Here is a 15,894-nt window from a genome sequence, read left to right as displayed (position 1 = left end):
TTTTTTTTTTTTTTTTTTTTTTTTTTACTTGTGGGTATCCAGGTTTCCCAGCATCGGTTTTGAAAGAGCTGTCTTTCCTCATTACATGGTCTTAGCACTCTTGTTGAAAATCATTTGATTACATACACTAGGATTTACTTCTGGGATGTCTATTCTGTTCTGTTGTTACATGTCTGTTTTAATGCCACTTCCACACTGTTTTGATTACTATAGCTTTTTAATACATTTTAAAATCAGGAAGTATGAGATCTTCAACTTGATTATCCTTCACAATTCTTTTTGCTATTTGATCCTTCACAATTCTTTTTGCTATTTGAGATCCTTTGAAATTCCATATAAATTTTAGGATGGGTTTTTCTATTTTTGTAAAATTGATCAAAGAATAGGTGTTCATTCTTTAAATGTTTGGTAAAACTTAAGAGTGAAACCATCTGGTCCAGGGTTTTTCTTGCTTAGAAAAGTGTTTTTGATTATTGATTCATGTCCTTATTAATTATAAATCTGTTCAAATTTTTCTACTTCTTTATGATTTGAGTTTTGTGTTTCTGTGAACTTGTCCACTTCATCTATATTATCCAATTTGTTGGTATACCATTGTTCATAGTACTCTATTATAATGATTTTATTTCTGTTGAATTGTCCCCACTTTAATTTCTGATTTTAGTAATTTGAATATTTTTTTCTAGTTATGCTAGCTAAATATTTACCAATTTTGTCAAACTTTTCAAAGAGCCGATTTTTATTTCATGGAACCTTATTTCCTTCTTTCCAATAGCTTTGAGTTTAGTCTGATCTTTTTTTCTATTTGCTTTTTTTTTTTTTAATTTTTTTAATGTTTATTTCTGAGACAGAGAGAGAGCACAGAGCCTGATGCAGGGCTCAAACTTGAACCACAAGACCATGACCTGAGCCAAAGTCAGACATCCAACTGACTGAGCCACCCAGGGACCACCCAACTCCCCCTTTTTTTCTCGTTTTATTAGCCAACTTAAAGGAACAATGCAGAATATAGACAACATTAAAAACATTTATGTACATGTAGGACAATTCTCTTTGAAAAGTATAGTGAATGAATGGTGTGACATAAAAGGAAATAAATATTTGGTCTCTGTCCCTGGTTTCTGATAGAAACCCCCATAAGAGGTTAGTGATGGGATACTAAAAACATTTTTGGTTCTAATATTTGTTCTTTGACCCTGGTTTCTGATACAGAGGTCCTAAAATCTTTTTAATTTTATGAGTGATAGGAGTTGTCACAGTATCTTAAATGAAGTACCTAAATGATTTCCTGGGTGTAGTAAGAAAGTCTTTTGTTCTAATGAAGAGACTTTTGGTGGTCTCCTGAATAGCCTCAGGATGGGGATCAGTCACCAGAATGACCAAGTTATGATTAGAAGCTTAGAACTTTCTTTCAGGCAACCCTCATCCTTCAGGGAGAGGAGAAAGCTGGAGATTAAATTAATAATTGATCATGTCTATGTGATGAGGTCTCCATAAAAATTCCGAACCTTCAGGTTGTGAACACATCAAGGTGCTAGAAAGATGCCATGCCCAGAGAAGGCATGAAAGATGAATCTTTTCCATGCATTCTTGAGTTGTCTCCTTTATCCAGTAAATGTAAGTAAAGTGTTTTCCTGAGTTCTATAAGCCATTTAAAAAAAAAGGAACCCGAGGAGGGGCTTGTGGGGTTAAAACTGACTGGAGGCCCAAACTTGCAATTGGCATCTGAAGGCAGGGGTTCTCTTGTGGGACTAAGCCCTTAACTTGCGTGGTCTGATGCTAAGTCAACGTGCATACTGCCAGAATTGAAGTGAATTGTTTTATCCCAGTTGGTACCTGCAGAGAAATGGAAAATTCTTGTTTTTGAAAACCCACATACTTGGCGTCAGGAGTATTATAAGTAGAGAGATAGCTTTCCTTAGATGGAACTTACTGTATGACAAAAATGCTACAAGTACCGTTTAGTGCCATCAATAATAAATGTACTTGTGAAATAATCCTGGCAGTGTCCTTGCTGGCATTGTCCAGAAATATTTAACAACTACCAAAATTTATTTACAATTGTTATATATTTTAACTGATAAAATTTGTTTACTGAAGTATTTTGACTTGCATTAAAGTTTTACTTCCTCACGTTATATTAAAAATTCACACACAAATGAAAATAGAAAAACTACCATTATCTGATTTCTAGCCCCTACTTTTATACCTGGAATCATATACTTAGATACCTTTTAATTTTTTCTTTGTAGTCAGTTATGATGTAACAGGTAAAAGGAACTGAGGTAAATAAGCCTTTTACATGAGGCTTTATGTTTATCTGGCTGGGAGTTAGACTGTTTACTGTGTGCTGTGGCCTTATATGTGAATGCCTGGAATTTCTTTCAGTGTCATAGTTTTTGTCTCCACAATTGTCTTTGGGTTTCCTAGAGACTCCTTCTTAAATAGAATTTGAGTCTTACTGTTCTTTTTAGCTGTCGTGCATTTATACAGGCACCTACTTATGTGCTCATAAGGTGTTGGGGGAGGGCAACTGTTCTAAGAGTGTATGGTTATGTCACAGTCTTTTAGTGAGCCTGCCTCCGAGCTATGACCTTTCCAGGTGCTATGACTTTTCTAAATGCTTTCCAGCTTTTTCCCACCTTAGGGTAGATAAGAAGACTAGAGTTATTGCAATTGGGTTTTTCCCTTCCCCAATATCAGATAATTTGGGCGGGGGGAATCTCCAGTTCATTAGGCTAAACTAAGAGTTTCTTTCAAAACCAGTCTGTAGTTAAGGAGAGCATGATGCTCTGGCCATACTTCAAAACTTACTTTGCTTCTCCTCTTATTAGAAGTACAGGGGGATTTTCCCCCCTGATTTTTACCCTGAGAACGTGTTGGGACTCCCAGTGGTATAATCCATGGAAGTGTGGGAACCCCATCTCCAATATTAGACTCCCAGTGCTCTTATCTCTCATACTGGTCCACACTGAGCCTCTCAGTTTATCATTTCTATTCCTACCAGGACTGACTCCAGCAGTTAACTCCTGTCCCTTGGCTTCTGTTGCAAACAGACAGTTCCTATCTGATATAACCATCTAAACACCAGTCTGTCTGAGGCATCTGGCTGGCTCAGTGGGTAGAGCATGCAACTCTTGATCTCAGGGGCATGAGTTTGAGCCCCATATTTGGTGTGATGCCTACTAAAAAATAAAAATAAAAAAAATTAATTAATTAAAAACCCATCTGTCTCCCTTTGAAATATCTCTTCTTTTTTATCTAAGTTCCTCTTCTAGTAGCAATTCAAAACTGTTTTATTAGCTGTAACTACATAGTGCATTTTATACAATCAAGGGAATTCCCTTCTAATTATTCTTCCTTTTAGAAAAATTAACCAACTCTTTGGGTGCATTTTCTCTTTCAGATAAACTTTGGAACCTGTGAATTTCCATAAAAAATTCTTTTGGGATGTTAACTGATATTGCATTAAATTTATAGATTAAGCTATAGTATTATTAAAAAATAGATTAAGATTCCCCATACAATAACTCTGTATGTTTACATATATATATTTCATGTATATATAATTTTTCTTCAATAATGTATTATATTTTCTTTTAACTAAGTTCCCTTCTTTTTGTTTTAAAGTGTATTAGAAGTATTTTCAAAATGTATTTTTTGTTATTGTGAATGGAACCTTTTTTATTACTTTTAATAGCTTATTGCTGCTGTGCAGAAAAAGAATATGTATTGATTTTCATTTCTTGACATAGTATCTTGTTCCCTTGAGGAACTCTCATGTTACAACTAATCGCTTTCCAGCTGATTGCTTTAGATCCTCTGGTTAGAAAATCCAAACTTCTGCAAAAATAATGAAATTCCCCTGCTCACCTGCACACAAATACTTCTATGAATTCTGTAGACTCAACCACAGAGGAAGCAGGTTGCTACACTCCCATAACTGCTCTGCCAGAGGAAACTGCCTTATACTTCAGTGCATCTCCATTGAAATTGGGACCAAAGCAGTAGGCACAATTGGCCATCTGCTTCTGATTCACAGGTGTTTAATCCATCCTGCCTCATTTCCATGATGATCTTGGCCCATCATGTCTATTATATTTTAAATCCTTCTGTTATTCATCTGTGCTAAAATACTATGCCTCTGTGCAGTCAATATCCCAGTATCTGCTCAACTAAACCCTTCTATGAGGCCTATTCTATTTTTTTTTCATTAGGTCTATTCTATATTATCTGCTCCATGATTATGAAATGGCTTACATCCTTGGCTTAATTTTAGAGCTCATATTCACCTCCCTGTTTTGGTGGAAGGCACCTAGTCCCTAACAAATTCATTCTCCTGACACATTCTCAATAAATGAGTTTTATCAAAGACACCTGACTTGAATAGTCTCTAATCTAAATTAGGTTTATGAGTTTCCCTTACATACACTTCACTGTACTTTTCCCAGTTTGCGATCAACATTAATGATTGTGATTGTGTTTTTCTGTTAAATGACTCACTAAATGAGATGATAAAATCTGAAATGACAAATATCATGTCTGTTACCTCATCACTTTGCACACAAAGCCTACACATAAAAATATATTTTATTTATCTTATTTTACCTTACTTTATAATTTATCTCACATTCGTTACTAGCATTAAACTTACACTTATTGTGGAAAAAGCCTATTTTTCCTAAATTAATTTAGATAACGATTATAATTTTGGATATCTTCCATTGGTTTGTCACATTGATTTCTAATATGCACTTTAAATATTCGTGCCCTTAAGTATAGACTAGTTTAATTTGATTCTCAGAAGTAACCATTATTCTGACATTTCATAGACAACTCCTTTCTATATTGGTTTTCTCCTTATATTACTTGAGTGCATAACAATGTAGAATAATGCTATGCTTTTGTATTCTAAATAAATAACATAAAGTTGCTTAGTCTCAATACTCTGAAATAAAACATACCTTCCTGAAATAAAACATGACTTAAGATGGGGTTATATCCCAATAAAAGCATTGTAAGTTGAAAATATTGTAAGTCACAATGCATTTAATACACCTAACCTACCAAATATCATTTAGCTTTGTCTACCTTAAATGCTCAGAACACTTACTTTAGCTTACAGTTGGACAAAATCATCTAACACAAAAGCCTATTTTCTAATAAAGTGTTGAATATCTCACGTAATTTATGGAATACTGTACCGAAAGTGAAAAATAGAATGGCTGCACAGGTGCAGAATGGCTGCTAAGTGTATCAGTTGCTCACCCTGAAGCTTGCTGCCACTGCCCAGCATCATGAGAGATATTATAACACCACGTTATGCTGTGGTGTATGCTAGCCCAGGAAAAGATCAAAATTCAACATTTGAGGTACAGTTTCTACTGAATACCTTTCACCTTAACAGCATTAGGAGGTTAAAAAAGTCGTAAGTTAAACCATCCTACATTAGGAACCATTTTTAGCCTGAAATTGAAACATATCTTAATTTCTAAAAATGTAGGTAAGCCTAAGTTCTGAAAAATAAGTGGCTTTAAATTATTTTTAAATATTATTTTAAAAAGCTTATAAAAATAACTTATAAAAGATATTGCAAAGTAAATATAAAGTAATAAAAGCAGGAATAAAGTTTATAGAACTATAGCACCAGCACTATAGAAATATCAAGGAAAAATTACAAAACTCTAGAGAAATCAGCCGTGATTGTAGTCTAAGACGTTCTTAAGAGCTATACTGAGCCTTACTATTCTGATTAAAACCTCTTGCTATATGAATGCTTTTGTAATGACAAACTAAAAACGAGTTAAAAGACTACTTATACTCTTCATTTTCCTTTTGCTCGCAAGTTTTTCCTCAAGCACATTGCTAATTATTTTTCAACTTACTACTTCTTAAAATGCCAACTTCTAATCTGATTTCTTATTTAGAACTGTGTAATCCCTCCTAAGAGGATTCTCTGCTGCCTCCAATTATCTACACATCAATCAAAATGATCCTTTCAAAAAAAATTGTCTAGCCTCCTGCTCAGAACCCACCAATAATAGCTAGCTACCCATGCATTACAATAATATCTCAAGTGCTTATCATTGTTTGCGGGACTTTGTATTCTGTGGTTATTGAAATTTTTTTTCCATTTTCTATCACTCTACTCTTTGTTTTTCCCATTTCCTGTTTAAAACAGCAATTCCTGGGGAGACTTGGTGGCTCAGCCTGAGTCCAACTCTTTCTTTCAGCCCAGGTTGTGATCCCAGCCAGGGCCGTTGGATTGAGCCCCACATCTGGCCTCTCTTTCTCCCCCTCTTCCCCTCTCCCCTTCTCTCTCTTTCTAAAGTAAGTAAGTAAATAAATAAATAAATAAAATTTTTAAAAAGTGCAATTCCTCCCATCCTATATACCATTAATGCATTTTACTTTTTCTTAAAAACACTCATCACTGCCTGGCATTACATTAAGTATGTTCTTTTTTCACTAAATTAAAAGCTTCAGAAGGACTTGGCTCAATCTGTAAAATCAACACACTCTAGCCCCAGCTTTTGGATTGGCACCTGCAGTATAAAGATGTCAATAATTATGGGTTGAATGAATGAATGGATAAGCTGTCAAGGCTTGTATCAATAGCAAAATAAGAACTGAACTTGTTAGATTGTCTTGTAAATTTTAACTTGATAAAGCTAATCAGTGTTGGAAATATTAAGGAGTGAGATTCTAATGTGAAAACAAAACTGGAGAAATTAGTAATGAAAGAGATAGAGATAGAGATAGGGAGAGAAAATGTGCAGAAGAAAAAAAGTAAATACAAACTTTGCCTAATTATAATGCATAATAACTTAAAGATACAAAGAGAATACAGAGATACAGAGAATAAAGAATACAGAGACTACATAGGGAGAATGCTGGGCTTTTGTTGTGATTTTTGTCCTTATTGGTTTTAATTGGTTTAATCAAGGTCATTTTACTTTTTTATTATTAAAATTTATTTATGTATTTTGAGAGAGAGTGTATGCCAGTGGGGGAGGGCCAGAAAGAGAGAGGGAGGGAGAGAATCCCAAGCAGTCTCCATGCTGTCATCCTGGAGCCCAATGTGGGGCTCGATCTCACAGCCCTAGGATCATGTCTTGAGCTGAAATCAAGAGTTGGTGCTTAACTGACTGAACCACCTGGGCACCCCTAAACAAGGTCATTTTTTAATGTTTATTTGTTTGAGAGCAAGAGAGAGAGAGAGATAGCATGAGTGGGAGATGGGTAGAGAGAGAGGGAGACACAGAATCTGAAGCAGGCTCCAGACCCTGAACTTATCTCAGGGGTCAGCACAGAGCCCGACTCGGGGCTTAAACTCACAAATGTTGATATGACCTGAGCCAAAGTTGGACGCTTAACTGACTTTGCCACCCGGGTGCCCCAAAGCCATTTTGAATAGACCTTACAGAATTCATTACATTATCCACTGAATCTTGAATTCCATACATCTCCATTAATATCATATAAATTAGTGATTCCCGGTTGTTGGACAACATAGTAAAGTGGCAGAAGTAAAAAGTAAAATGGCAAATAATTTTGCTAGCTATAAAAATGGCAAATTATGGCAAGGAAAAATAATGGAAAATTATTCCAAAAGGATGTAACCAAAAAGATTATAACCAAAAAGATATAAATAATTTTATGCTTAGTAGATTAAGCTTGGCTGTGCCCATATTCAGATTACTTTCTTTACTTAATGACTCATTTATTTAGGTAGCCAAGCTAAGTAAATACTTTGTGCAAAGGATTCTGATTAAAATCCTTAAATCATTTCTGGTCCAACACACTTGATAACTAGTTTTGCAATTTAGTGTCTGTCTTGGTTATGTTCCCAGCAGGTTATTAACAATTAATTAGCAATACTTCTCAAATGCTATCTGTGTTAAGCTACTAATTGCACGGCAGGAAAATAGAATTTCCCTTTGTAAACAAATTGCAATCATGATCATTTGCTTTATATAAGGCAATACAAATTTCCTTATATTTTTGTTATTGTTACTTAGATTTACAGCCAGAAGGCATAAATTGTATTTATGAGTGTTGAATGAAGCTGTTTATAAGTTCTAGAGCAGATATTAGAATAATTTAGGTTTGAATAACACTACCTCATTTTTAGCCATTTTCATCCTATTCCTTAGAAAAAGGAGTGTGTGTGTGTGTGTGTGTGTGTGTGTGTGTGTGTGTGTTTAAACTGATAACACACAAGAGATTCTTGGCAGAATTTATTTAGATTAGCAATGATAACTTTAGCATAAGCATAATTTTCACATTTTCTATTGAAATTCTTAATAGTTTCTTTTAAAAAATCAATTTGCTCATGTTTAAAAGATTCCGAGTTAAAATTATAGTCAATAATTACATATATTTAGTATTTATAGTCTTCAGTATTTTCTTTGGTACTCACTGTGCTTGACTTATTATATTCCCAGCTATGACCATGTCTTATTATGCTTTTTCATACTACTTATATTCATAGAATGGTTCGATTGGCATTAATCTTTGATGTTTTTTAGTCCAGCCACCTAATTTTATAGTTGAGAAAGCTTAGGATCAGGAGAAGATAATTTGAATTTTGAAAGGTCACTGTAGCAGATACAATAGATTGACTCACTCACATATATATTCCAATCACTTTCTAGTGTGCCTTCCTGTAGTGCACAGGTTGCAAAGGTTAAAAAAAAAGAATCTCCTTTACTTAAGAAATGTATATGCTTAGATTCGTCCAGGCAAGAGTTCTTACATCCGGACCTGAGTAAGTACAGGAGGAGTTATGCACAAACCACCTATTTTAATCCTTTAGCAGCAGGTGTAGCAGGTATTACACAAGTTGTAGCCAAAAATCATACAGGTAGCTAGTTGGACCTACATCGTAGTTATGAAGATTTAATTTGGAGTGAGAAGTTGAGGTAGAAGGAGGCAGATGACTTCCTGGATTGACTCATTGGTATCTGTCAGAGTGATATCTGGACACCGCCCCACACTAACATTTATTTATGCAGTACTCTCAACACTTTTAGGGGTGAAAAATTGTCCTGCATTAAATTTTGTTCTGCTCAAACTAGCTAGAATAGTTTCTGTTACCTGAAACTGAATTCTGACTCATAAAGTAATGGGGAAAGTAACATGGAGAATAGCTTATACAATCACATGCTTTGGAATAGAACCAAGAATTCCCACTAAATAATGGGAGAGATGGGAACTGGAAATTCATAGGAAAATAAAAAGAGGTCAGTTAGACACCTGAGCAGAAATAATTAGTATATGTGTTGTCATGTAGGGAAAGCTAAATGTTTGACATTTCTGCCTGATGAAAAAGATAAAGCTGATAAATAGACAAAATAGACACATGGAACCAACATGTTGTATTGAGATGTTGTCTAAACTTAAAATTAACAGAATGAGTGCCATAAATGATATATATTTAGGACAAAGTTCAATTTCAAACTTCATTTTTATAGTCATTCTTCTGCATACATCCTTCACACAGTTGGGATAATAGCTTAGGTAATAAAGTTATTGTGTAAATTAAATGATATAAATTTCAAGAAGTTCTTAGATTTGAACTAATACATAGGACACATTAAATAAATAGAAGGATGCCTGGGTAGCTCAGTCAGTTAAGCTTCTCTTTTTTTTATTTTTATTATTTTTATTTTTTTTTCAACGTTTTTATTTTATTTTTTTGGGACAGAGAAAGACAGAGCATGAACGGGGGAGGGGCAGAGAGAGGGGGAGACACAGAATCGGAAACAGGTTCCAGGCTCTGAGCCATCAGCCCAGAGCCCAAAGCAGGGCTCGAACTCACGGACCGCGAGATCGTGACCTGGCTGAAGTCAGATGCTTAACCGACTGCGCCACCCAGGCGCCCCAAGCTTCTAACTCTTGACGTCAGTTCAGGACATGATCTCACAGTTCATGAGATGGAACCCCGTGTGGTACTTAATGCTGACCGCGGGGAGTCTTCTTGGGTTTCTGTCTCCCTCTCTCTCTCTCCCTCCCCACCCAGAATAAATAAATAAAGTTAAAAAAATAAATAGAAATTACTGCAGATTTATACTAATTCCCTCAAATATGTCTTAGGAAATGTTTATACATAATTAGCTGTAGACAAAAGTGTTATTTTTCAGTAGATTTCATCTTTATTTTTTGATATTATTGAAAAACTTTGAGATTTTTTCCTTTTATACTAATTGACAGAATAAAGAGAGAAAACAAAAAACAAGAGAACCACACTATTCTAACTTATGGAAAAATAAAAACAACATTTTAAATGTAAATTGTTTAAATATATGTACTGAATATATGTATTCTCAGAATATATAAAAATGCAAGACCAAACTGTATACTGTGTATGAAAACAACTTTTTAAATATCTAGGGACAGAGAGTTTAAAATTAGAAAGGATGAAAAAAGATATACCAAGAAAACACTAATCAAAAGAACACTTGGGAAGCCATGTTGGGAAGTCAAGTGTAATAAACAAATTATATTTTAGGGAAAGAACATTATTGGAAATGAAGAAATGTATTTTATAATGAAAAAATGTGAATTTTTAAAAGGGCATCAAGAAGATGTATCAGTGCTAAATGTGTACACATTTTAAAACTGAATCAAAATGCAAGATGGAAAAGGTTATATAAATACATATAAAATTGATGAAACTAAAATTGTGATTGGATATTTCAGTATCCTTCCCTTAGCAGTTGTTAGAATATGTGGATAGAAAATCAAGATATGAACGTTTTTGTTTTTGTTTTTTATTTTTTTAATTTAGAGAGAGAGAGTGCGAGAGGGCAGAGGGCAGAGAGAGACAGAAAGAGAATCTCAAGCAGGCTCAATACTCAGCACAGAGCCTGACATGGAGCTTGATCCCAGAACCCTGGGATCATGACCTGAGCTGAAATCAAGAGTCAGATGTTTAACCGACTGAACCACCCAGGCGTCCCAGGATATGAAAGTTTTGAATAACACTACAAAAACTTGACCCAATTGACATTTATAGAACATTCGTCTCTCAAAAAATCAGACTCCATATTCTTTTCTAGTGCATGGAACATGGATCATTTGGCATGCCAGATTATATTCTGGAACAAATCTAAATTTAAAGGAATAGAAATTATACAAAATATTGTTTCTTACCAAATACGAAACTAAATTAGAAATTGATAACTTAGGGGTGCCTCAGTCCGTTAAGCATCTGACTCTTGATCTCAGCTCAGGTCTTGATCTGAGGGTTGTAAATTCAAGCCTGTGTCAGGCTCCATGCTGGGCGTGAAATCTACTTAAAAAAGAAAAAAAAATAGAAGAAATAAAATCAGTAACCAAATGATATTTGGAAATCCCCAAGTATTTAAAAATAAGTAATTTCTGGGTCAATGCATAAAACAAAATGAATATTAGACAATATATTAACACGAATGGAATAAACATATAACCTGTCAAAATTTATGGGTCACAGCCAAAGAAAAATTTATAGTATTAATGGAGAAAAGTTTTGAATCAACAAGTATGAAATCCAAAGAGAAAGGCAAAAGTAGAGAGAACATCATAGATTATATTTTTACAGTAAATGCTTATTGGCAATACAAATTATATTAAGGAGTAATATAATTAAAATAAGTTTAGATGATCATATACACAAATGACAGGAAATTAAAAGGAATATATTTTGTGATTGAAAACAAAATGATATTTGAGTTCTACGTTAATAATGGATCTCATTTTTTTCTAATAGGTTGTCAATAGTATATCAATACAGTAAGGGAAAAAGATGTATGCTGCATGAATTAACTAATTTGAAATTAGTGTAAACTTTATATATTCACCAAACCAAATGATTACATTTATAATTATTGCAATTTTACTTCTGAGCCCTCTGCGCATTTATGGCAAATAACATAAGTAACTAATTTCCAGGTTTTCCTTTGTTCACCTTAGTAATTTCACAGCCATTTTCTTTTTAAATTTCATGCCCTTTTGTAAGTCATTCTAATTCTAAGGGTCTCGCTGTCTTATTCCAAATCCTACTTGCACACATTTGGTGTTTGATGTAATGACTGCTCAGAATGAGCATGAAGGGAGCAGTTGGCTTCTGGGTTTCATCCGCTTGAAGAGATGGGCAACTCCCCAGCAGGGGCTCCTTGCTCTGAGGATCAGTGATTGAATTCAAGTGCAGCTGCCTGGAGATTAAGTAGCCTCATAAATCTCCCTACTTTTCACCCCTCCCCTGGTAGGTTCTGTCTGTGCAACATAGTTTTTTTTCCATTTTAATTTTTCTATTTTGATTATGTTTTATAAAAATGAGGAAGTTGGAAGGAAGTAAGGAAGCATGATCATAATTGGCACAAAAAATTTTTCTATTTTACAGATTAGAAAAATGAGCAAAAAGTAGTTTAGTGACTTGATCAATGAAGACTGAACATTTGCAAGGTGGTTCCCCCAATCAACCCCAAAACCTAGGGTACTAAATTTTAACTATCACCTAGTGTCTTATATTTTAATCTTTTTTTGGATTTAAAATTTTGGACATATTTTCTTTGTTATCTTAAATAAATAACAGACATTTAAATACGTATTGTTAAATATTAAAATGCAGAAATATGTAAGCAAAATATCCCACTCTTGTTTTTGTTCTTAGAAAGACCTCAATATTAAATATGTAGTATTCTGTTTGCTTTTGAAGTATTCTTCTTCATTTTGTCTGGTAAGATTTGAAAACATACCAGGTTGGTCTCTCAGCTAGTATGTATGTATCCCTCTGCATCATATGTGGTGCTTAACAATCTTCTTTATTTCATTCAGGAATCAGAAGAAACTCTAGGGGTGACCTCTAGCTTTCTAACTAGTGTATATTTAAGTTGCTCTATGAGTGAGGACATTGATTAATGGTAAGCACAAAAATGAGAAGAGAGAAAAACCAAGGAACATTCCCATGTTGGGAACACGATGCAGGGCCTTTCAATTTAGGTCCTTCCAAACCTGAGGTATATTTCCTTTGATTTATTTTTCTTACAATAGGAGTTTATATTTTAGGCATGAATCAGAGGAAAAGAGCACAAGTTAGAAGCATCATTGAGAGTCAGTGTGCCAGAACAAAAGAACCTAAGTTACATTTTCTTTCACATTTTGTCGCACACCCTCAAAATGTGTTTAGGAACTAAAAATGAGACAGCAACTCTACAGAGAGACATATAGTATCATGTCAATTAATAACTTAAAATATCCAGCACACAATAATATGGAGTCACTGAATCTGAGAACAATTTGTAAGATGGAGTAAAGACAAAACATACCTTATTGAGCTAAAACTAAAGACAGGAATGGAATGCCTGAAACTCCAAAAGAGCAGTTTAGCCTTGACCTATTTGTAAAATAAAAGACCATTTTAATTTTCATTTTACAAAAGGTGGAAAATCAGAATTAATTAAACTTATAACACAGTGTGCTGAGATAAAATGCTATCTAAACAAATACAGTGAAATCTCATATTATGAGAACATTGATGGAAGAGTAGATAAAATATGCTAAAATATGCTGTAGCTGATAAAGCATAGCTTATTGTACTTATCATACTTATTTAAATTAAATAGATCAGAATGGAATATTACTCATCCATCAAAAAGAATGAAATCTTGCCATTTGCAACAATGTGAATGGAACTAGAGTGTATTATTCTAGGTGAAATAAGTCAGAGAAAGACTAATATGGTATGATTTCACTCATAAGTAGAATTTAAGAAATAAAGCAGCTGAACATAGAGGAAGGGGGAAAAAAAGAGAGAGGGAGGCAAACCACAAGAGACTCTTAACTGTAGAGAACAAACAGAGGGTTGCTACAGGGGATGTGAGTGGGCAATGGGCTAAAAGGGTGATGGGTATTAATGATTTTCAAGTGCACTTGTGATAAGCACTGTTAATGTAATATGTAAGTGATATAATGTAATATGTGTAATAAGTGATGAATCATTAAATTCTACTTCTGAAACCAATAATACACTGTGTTAACCAATTTAAATAAAATTTAATTTAAATAAAAACTTTAAAATATAATAAAATAAATTAAATAGATCATAAATTTCTCTTTCTTCTTATAATATTTTGATAAACTGTGATCAGTTGTTTCCCAAACATTTATTTACATTTAGCTCATTTTTTCTTAATTTTTCATACATAATGAATATATGGCTTTATTATCTATTATTTTAATTTTTGTATTACATCTTTTAAGATTTTCTCCTCACTGTATTACATTCTTTGGTTATTCCTTTAAAGAGGATGTGTAGCTGATAAAACTTCTGATTTCTTGTATGTCTGAAAATTTCTGAATTTAACGCTCTATAGATGTCTCAGTGAAATATTTGTCTTTAAAACCATTTCTCAGTTTTCTTTCTGAAATTGTCAGTGCTAGGAAATGTCTTGTGTCAATCTGATTTTTATATCTTTGTGGTAAATTTGACATTTTTTTATGATCTTTCAGATCTGCTCTTTAAACAAAATGCTGAAGTATTCACTATTGTTTGTTTAGGTATCATGTTTAAAAAAATTGTATTTGGCAATTGTTAGTGTTTTACACTAAGAATGCTTTTTAAATGTTTGTTATGGGAAATATTGGATTACCTTTCCTTAACATGTTACCTATCTTCTCATTTCTTTATTGGGTCTTTGTGTTTTGCTCACTTTTTTTTTTTTCCCTCTGCTACATCTTAGATGGTTTTGTAATTTATGAAACTATATCAATTCTTTAAATTTTCTTTTAGGCTGCATTCTGGAATAATTTGTACTTCAACTTCCATTTATTAATTTACTGTTCACTTCTTTTCATGATATTGTTCAATCCAAATATTGATATCAATAACTGTATTTTTTAATCCACAATCTCTTAATGTATGTCCTTTATATAACCATCTTGTTTGGGTCTTTCCTACTCCTAGTACATAATGGCAACTATGACATGTATCTTCATGTCAAATTCTCAAACTCCCAGGGTCCGCCTGGAGGTGGAATCTAGGGTTGCTTTTGCTTCTCTGAGGAGGACAAGACTTTGAAGCACCTGCTGCTTCTATGGTGGTGCCCAAAATAATCATCCTGCTTGCTGTCGATGTTCTTCCTCTGGTGGAAGTTCCTAACTTCCACCAACTGTAGGTCCAGAATATTAATCTTTAATCTTTTTTGCTAAATCTCTGTAAGTGTTGATACTTTCTCAGACTTAGAGAATCCTTAGTCCCTTCAGAGCTATAAGAATTGCCTATCTTAGTTTTTAGATTTAATTATTTTTATAATTTTAATTTTTGATAATATTTTATACTGTATTCTGTAATTGATGTGAGGACAGAAAGAAGGTAGGATGTGTTTAGCCCACACAGTTGAAAATGACTATTTGTTTGGCTAATAGACACATGAAAAGGTGCTCAACATTACTCATCATCAGGGACATACAAACAAAAACTACAATGAGGTATCATCTCACAGCAGAGAGAATGGCTAAAATTAACAACACAGGAAACAACAAGTGTTGGTGAGGATGCAGGGAAAGGGGAACCTTCTCACACGCTTGGTGGGAATGCAAACTGGTACAGCCACTCTGGAAAGCAGTATAGTGGTTCCTTAGGAGGTTAAAAATATGCCCTATGACCCAGCAATTGCACTACTAGGTATTTATCCAAAGGTTACAAAAATAGAGATTCAAAGGGGTACATGCACCCCAGTGTTTATAGCAGCATTATCAACAGTAGCCAAATTATGGAAAGAGCACAAGTGTCCATCAACTAATGAATGGATAAAGAAGAGGTGGCGTGTGTGTGTGTGTGTATGTGTGTGTGTGTGTGTATATAGTGTGTATATATATATAGTGTGTATATATATAGTGTGTATATATATA

Source organism: Herpailurus yagouaroundi, unplaced genomic scaffold, assembly GCF_014898765.1.
Source record: "Herpailurus yagouaroundi ecotype Mexico unplaced genomic scaffold, PumYag 164, whole genome shotgun sequence".
NCBI classification, from domain to species: Eukaryota; Metazoa; Chordata; class Mammalia; order Carnivora; family Felidae; genus Herpailurus; species Herpailurus yagouaroundi.
The sequence above is the reverse complement of the archived record's forward strand: the minus strand, read 5'-3'. Positions refer to the sequence as shown.